Genomic DNA, 6,000 nt, shown 5'->3' on the forward strand with positions numbered 1-6,000 from the left:
CGTCTTACCAGCAAGACGGGGGCACCAACAATGCAGCACTACCTTAGTGCTGCACTCGAGTGTCAGCCTGGATTATGTGCTCAAGTCTCTGGAGTGCTGCTTGACTTTGCTGCCGCTGAGCCACGGCTGACACCTGCACTCAGTTCATTTGGCTGGAGAGAAATGACGGAGATAATTGGAAAAATTATAATGGAGTAAACCTTCAATTTGTCGTCCAGCAGAAGGGCGGGCATTGTAATCGGCCGCCTATTATAGAAACAGTCCGATTTATGTTGCCATCGATTTCATAAGCATTGAAAATCAGGCCTGTCTTTAATGGAATGGGTCGTGGTCAGTTGTTAATCACTCTGGGTCTGTTTACACCGGGAGTGCTCACAGTCCCGGATCATTCTGTGTCTGTTTAAAATGGCAGAGCACACAGTCGCGGATCATTCCTTTTTTTTTTAAGGTAGAGCGATTTCAGCTTTCGTCACTGAGGTGTTGAGTTTAACTAAATGTGTCGGGGCTCGTCCGGGATTTGAACCCGGGATCTCTCGCATTTTAAGCCACAGAAATTCCCGAAGCGAGAATCATACCCCTAGACCAACGAGCCGCCGATGTTATGTTTCAAGTTGCATTGCGATTCCCTGCGCTGGTGCAAACCCAGCTCGCAGAAGTCCTGTTCATTCAGTTAAAATATGTTTATCTTTTCCTCAATCCGTTTCTTTTTGGCGAGCATTTTAATTGAATCTGATCACAATTCTCCCCATAAAAAGAGATACAGCCGCATCAGTGGCCGCGTGGCCTAATGGATAAGGCGTCTAACTTCGGTTGCGAGGTATTTCAGTTATCAGACGATTGCTGGTTCGAGTCCTAGCCGCGGTCGTTCAATTAAGTCGGCGACACTTTTTCTGCTCTGAATCTGGCTTCAAACCGACCATTTTTGACAGTCCCTCAACTGAAGCAGCGGAAGGCCTTTTGCTTACATTAAGCTGATTGTACATTTTCAACATTGTAGATCTGTGTGCATGGGCAGGATAAGAGGTGAAGTGGACTTTCTTTCAGGGTATTTCTGCTTCGATGCAAAAACCAGGAAATGGAATGGCTGAGAGCAGTGCATGGTTGAGACGAGGTGGCCGAGAGGTTGAAGGCGATAGACTGTTAATCGAGAATGCGGATCCCATCCTCGTCGTTATTACGTTTGATACTGGTCCCCTTTCCGAGCTTTTAACTGAAACTTGCCTAAAATATACTTTCAAATGCAATTGCGTCAGAATCGCCCTGGTGCTCCTGGTCTGTGCCCCATGCATTACTCATATCTTTTTAAAATTATAGAGACCACTGCAATTCTTCAACATCTTGAATGAATGTGGAGCAGTGATCGTGATTCGGAGATTGTCGAACTCCTCCTTTCTTCTGCTGAGATTGTCACCGAATGAAAGATTAGCGGGACCAGAGGCAAATGTTTAGGGAGCAGAAACATAAATTTCTCCTTTAGGAGGCAATGTATTTTCAAAAATATTTATCAACCTTAATGAAGAGATTTTCTGTTTTAGTGTCTTTGGTTGAGAGCTAAATAATGGGCGAGAAATCCTCGATTCTTTTCGGCATACTCTCATGGGATCGGAGGGCCCGGTTTAACGTCTTACCAGCAAGACGGGGGCACCAACAGTGCAGCACTACCTCAGTACTGCACTGGAGTGTCAGCCTGGATTATGTGCTCAAGTCTCTGGAGTGCTGCTTGACTTTGCTGCCGCTGAGCCACGGCTGACACCTACACTCAGTTCATTTGGCTGGAGAGAAATGACGGAGATAAATGTAAAAATCATAATTGAGTAAACCTTCAATTTGTCGTCCAGCAGAAGAGCGGGCATTGTAATCGGCCGCCTATTATAGAAACAGTCCGATTTATGTTGCTATCGATTTCATAAGCATTGAAAATCAGGCCTGTCTTTAATGGAATGGGTCGTGGTCAGTTGTTAATCACTCCTGGGTCTGTTTACACCGGGAGTGCTTACAGTCCCGGATCATTCTGTGTCTGTTTAAAATGGCAGAGCTCACAGTCCCGGATCATTCCGTTTTCTTTACCGGTGAACGATTTCAGCTTTCATCACTGAGGTGTTGAGTTGAACTAAATGTGTCGGGGCTCGTCCGGGATTTGAACCTGGGACCTCCAACAATTTAATCCACAGAATTTCCCTAAGCGAGAATCATACCCCTAGACCAACGAGCCGCCGATGTTATGTTTCAAGTTGCATTGCGATTCCCTGCGCTGGTGCAAACCCAGCTCGCAGAAGTCCTGTTCATTCAGTTAAAATATGTTTATCTTTTCCTCAATCCGTTTCTTTTTGGCGAGCATTTTAATTGAATCTGATCACAATTCTCCCCGTAAAAAGAGGTACAGCCACTTCAGTGGCCGCGTGGCCTAATGGATAAGGCGTCTGACTTCGGTTGCGAGGTATTTCAGTTATCAGACGATTGCTGGTTCGCGTCCTGCCGCGGTCGTTCAATTAACTCGGCGACACTTTTTCTGCTCTGAATCTGGCTTCAAACCGACCATTTTTGACAGTCCCTCAACTGAAGCAGCAGAAGGCCTTTTGCTTACATTAAGCTGATTGTACATTTTCAGCATTGTAGATCTGTGTGCATGGGCAGGATAAGAGATGAAGTGGACTTTCTTTCAGGGTATTTCTGCTTAGATGCAAAAACCAGGAAATGGAATGGCTGAGAGCAGTGCATGGTTGAGACGAGGTGGCCGAGAGGTTGAGGCGATGGACTGTTAATCGAGAATGCGGATCCCATCCTCGTCGTTATTACGTTTGATACTGGTCCCCTTTCCGAGCTTTTAACTGAAACTTGCCTAAAATAAACATTCAAATGCAATTTCGTCAGAATCGCCCTGGTGCTCCTGGTCTGTGCCCCATGCATTACTCATATCTTGTTAAAATTAAAAGAGACCACTGCAATTCTTCAACATCTTGAATGAACGTGGAGCAGTGATCGTGATTCGGGGATTGTCGAACTCCTCCTTTCTTCTGCTGAGATTGTCACCGAATGAAAGAGTAGCGGGACCAGAGGCAAATGTTTAGGGAGCAGAGTCATAAATTTTTCCTTCAGGAGGCAATGTAATTTCAAAAAAATTGATCAACCTTAATGAAGAGATTTTCTGTTTTAGTGTCTTTGGATGAGAGCTAAATAATGGGCGAGAAATCCTCGTTCTTTTCGGCATACTCTCATGGGATCGGAGGGCCCGGTTTAACGTCTTACCAGCAAGACGGGGGCACCAACAGTGCAGCACTACCTCAGTACTGCACTGGAGTGTCAGACTGGATTATGTGCTCAAATCTCTGGAGTGCTGCTTGAATTGGCTGCAGCTGAGCCACGGCTGACACCTACACTCAGGTCATTTGCAGGGAGAGAAATGACGGAGATAAATGGAAAAATTATAATGGAGTAAACCTTCAATTTGTCGTCCAACAGAAGAGCGGGCATTGTAATCGGCCGCCTATTATAGAAACAGTCCGATTTATGTTGCCATCGCTTTCTTAAGCATTGAAAATCAGGCCTGTCTTTAATGGAATGGCTCGTGGTCAGTTGTTAATCACTCTGGATCTGTTTAAACCGGGAGTGCTTTCAGTCCCGGATCATTCTGTGTCTGTTTAAAATGGTAGAGCTCAGAGTGCCGGATCATTCCGTTTTTTTTAAAGCAGAGCGATTTCAGCTTTCATGACTGAGGTGTTGAGTTTAACTAAATGCGACTGGGCTCGTCCGGGATTTGAACCCGGGACCTCTCGCATTTCAAGCTCACAGAAATTCCCTCAGCGAGAATCATACCCCTAGACCAACGAGCCGCCGATGTTATGTTTCAAGTTGTATTGCGATTCCCTGCGCTGGTGCAAACCCAGCTCGCAGAAGCCCTGTTCATTCAGTTAAAAGATGTTTATCTTTTCCTCAATCCGCTTCTTTTTGCGAGCATTTTAATTGAATCTGCTCACAATTCTCCCCATAAAAAGAGAAGTACAGCCGCATGAGTGGCCGCGTGGCCTAATGGATAAGGCGTCTGACTTCTTTTGCGAGGTTTTTCAGTTATCAGACGATTGCAGGTTCGAGTCCTGCCGCGGTCGTTCAATTAACTGGGCGACACTTTTTCTGTTCTGAATCTGGCTTCAAACCAACCATTTTTGACAGTCCCTCAACTGAAGCAGCGGAAGGCCTTTTCCTTACATTAAGCTGATTGTACATTTTCAACATTGTAGATCTGTGTGCATGGGCAGGATAAGCGGTGAAGTGGACTTTCTTTCAGGGTATTTCTGCTTAGATGCAAAAACCAGGAAATGGAATGGCTGAGAGCAGTGCATGGTTGAGACGAGGTGGCCGAGAGGTTGAGGCGATGGACTGTTCATCGAGAATGCGGATCCCATCCTCGTCGTTATTACGTTTGATACTGGTACCCTTTCCGCGCTTTTAACTGAAACTTGCCTAAAATAAACTTTCAAATGCAATTTCGTCAGAATCGCCCTGGTGCTCCTGGTCTGTGCCCCATGCATTACTCATATCTTGTTAAAATTAAAAGAGATCTCTGCAATTCTTCAACATCTTGAATGAATGTGGAGCAGTGATCGTGATTCGGAGATTGTCGAACTCCTCCTTTCTTCTGCTGAGATTGTCACCGAATGAAAGGGTAGCGGGACCAGAGGCAAATGTTTAGGGAGCAGAAACATAAATTCCTCCTTTAGGAGGAAATGTAATTTCAAAAATATTTATCAACCTTAATGAAGAGATTTTCTGTTTTAGCGTCTTTGGTTGAGAGCTAAATAATGGGCGAGAAATCCTCGTTCTTTTCGGCATACTCTCATGGGATCGGAGGGCCCGGTTTAACGTCTTACCAGCAAGACGGGGGCACCAACAGTGCAGCACTACCTCAGTACTGCACTGGAGTGTCAGCCTGGATTATGTGCTCAAGTCTCTGGAGTGCTGCTTGACTTTGCTGCCGCTGAGCCACGGCTGACACCTACACTCAGTTCATTTGGCTGGAGAGAAATGACGGAGATAAATGGAAAAATTATAATGGAGTAAACCTTCAATTTGTCGTCCAACAGAAAAGCGGGCATTGTAATCGGCCGCCTATTATAGAAACAGTCCGATTTATGTTGCCATCGATTTCATAAGCATCGAAAATCAGGCCTGTCTTTAATGGAATGGCTCGTGGTCAGTTGTTAATCACTCTGGGTCTGTTTAAACCGGGAGTGCTCACAGTCCCGGATCATTCTGTGTCTGTTTAAAATGCCAGAGCTCAGAGTCCCGGATCATTCCGTTTTTTTTAAAGTAGAGCGATTTCAGCTTTCATGACTGAGGTGTTGAGTTTAACTAAATGCGACTGGGCTCGTCCGGGATTTGAACCCGGGACCTCTCGCATTATCAGTCACATAAATTCCCGAAGCGAGAATCATACCCCTAGACCAACGAGCCGCCGATGTTATGGTTCGAGTTGCATTGCGATTCCCTGCGCTGGTGCAAACCAGCTCGCAGAAGTCCTGTTCATTCATTAAAATATGTTTATCTTTTCCTCAATCCGCTTCTTTTTGCGAGCAGTTTCCTTGAATCTGCTCACAATTCTCCCCATAAAAAGAGGCTCAGCAGCTTCAGCGGCCGCGTGGCCTAATGGATAAGGCGTCTGAATTCGGTTGCGAGTTTTTCAGTTATCGAAAGATTGCAGGTTGGAGTCCTGCCGCGGTCGTTTAATTAACTGGGAGACGCTTTTTCTTTTCTGAATCTGGCTGCAAACCGACCATTTTTGACAGTCCCTCAACTGAAGCAGCGGAAGGCCTTTTGCTTACATTAAGCTGATTGTACATTTTCAACATTGTAGATCTGTGTGCACGGGCAGAATAAGCGGTGAAGTGAACTTTCTTTCAGGGTATTTCTGCTTAAATGCAAAAAGCATGAAATGGAATGGCTGAGAGCAGTGTATGGTGGAGACGAGGTGGCCGAGAGATTAAGGCGATGGACTGTTAATCTATT

General features: G+C 45.5%; 3 non-coding genes across 3 annotated transcripts; 1 reads left to right on the forward strand and 2 right to left on the reverse strand.

The window, feature by feature from the left end:
* Positions 1 to 502: 502 nt before the first annotated feature.
* On the reverse strand, positions 503 to 592 carry trnap-cgg (transfer RNA proline (anticodon CGG)). The gene is given in 2 exon segments: positions 503 to 538; positions 557 to 592. It is a non-coding gene; the product is annotated as a tRNA-Pro (tRNA).
* A 3,420-nt stretch (positions 593 to 4,012) lies between these two features.
* trnar-ucu (transfer RNA arginine (anticodon UCU)) lies at positions 4,013 to 4,103 on the forward strand. The gene is given in 2 exon segments: positions 4,013 to 4,049; positions 4,068 to 4,103. It is a non-coding gene; the product is annotated as a tRNA-Arg (tRNA).
* A 1,255-nt stretch (positions 4,104 to 5,358) lies between these two features.
* On the reverse strand, positions 5,359 to 5,448 carry trnap-cgg (transfer RNA proline (anticodon CGG)). The gene is given in 2 exon segments: positions 5,359 to 5,394; positions 5,413 to 5,448. It is a non-coding gene; the product is annotated as a tRNA-Pro (tRNA).
* Between the last annotated feature and the right edge of the window lie 552 nt (positions 5,449 to 6,000).

This window comes from Somniosus microcephalus, unplaced genomic scaffold (assembly GCF_052327205.1).
Source record: "Somniosus microcephalus isolate GS21.2 unplaced genomic scaffold, FLI_Smic_1.0 unresolved_chr1, whole genome shotgun sequence".
In the NCBI taxonomy this organism is placed as follows: Eukaryota; Metazoa; Chordata; class Chondrichthyes; order Squaliformes; family Somniosidae; genus Somniosus; species Somniosus microcephalus.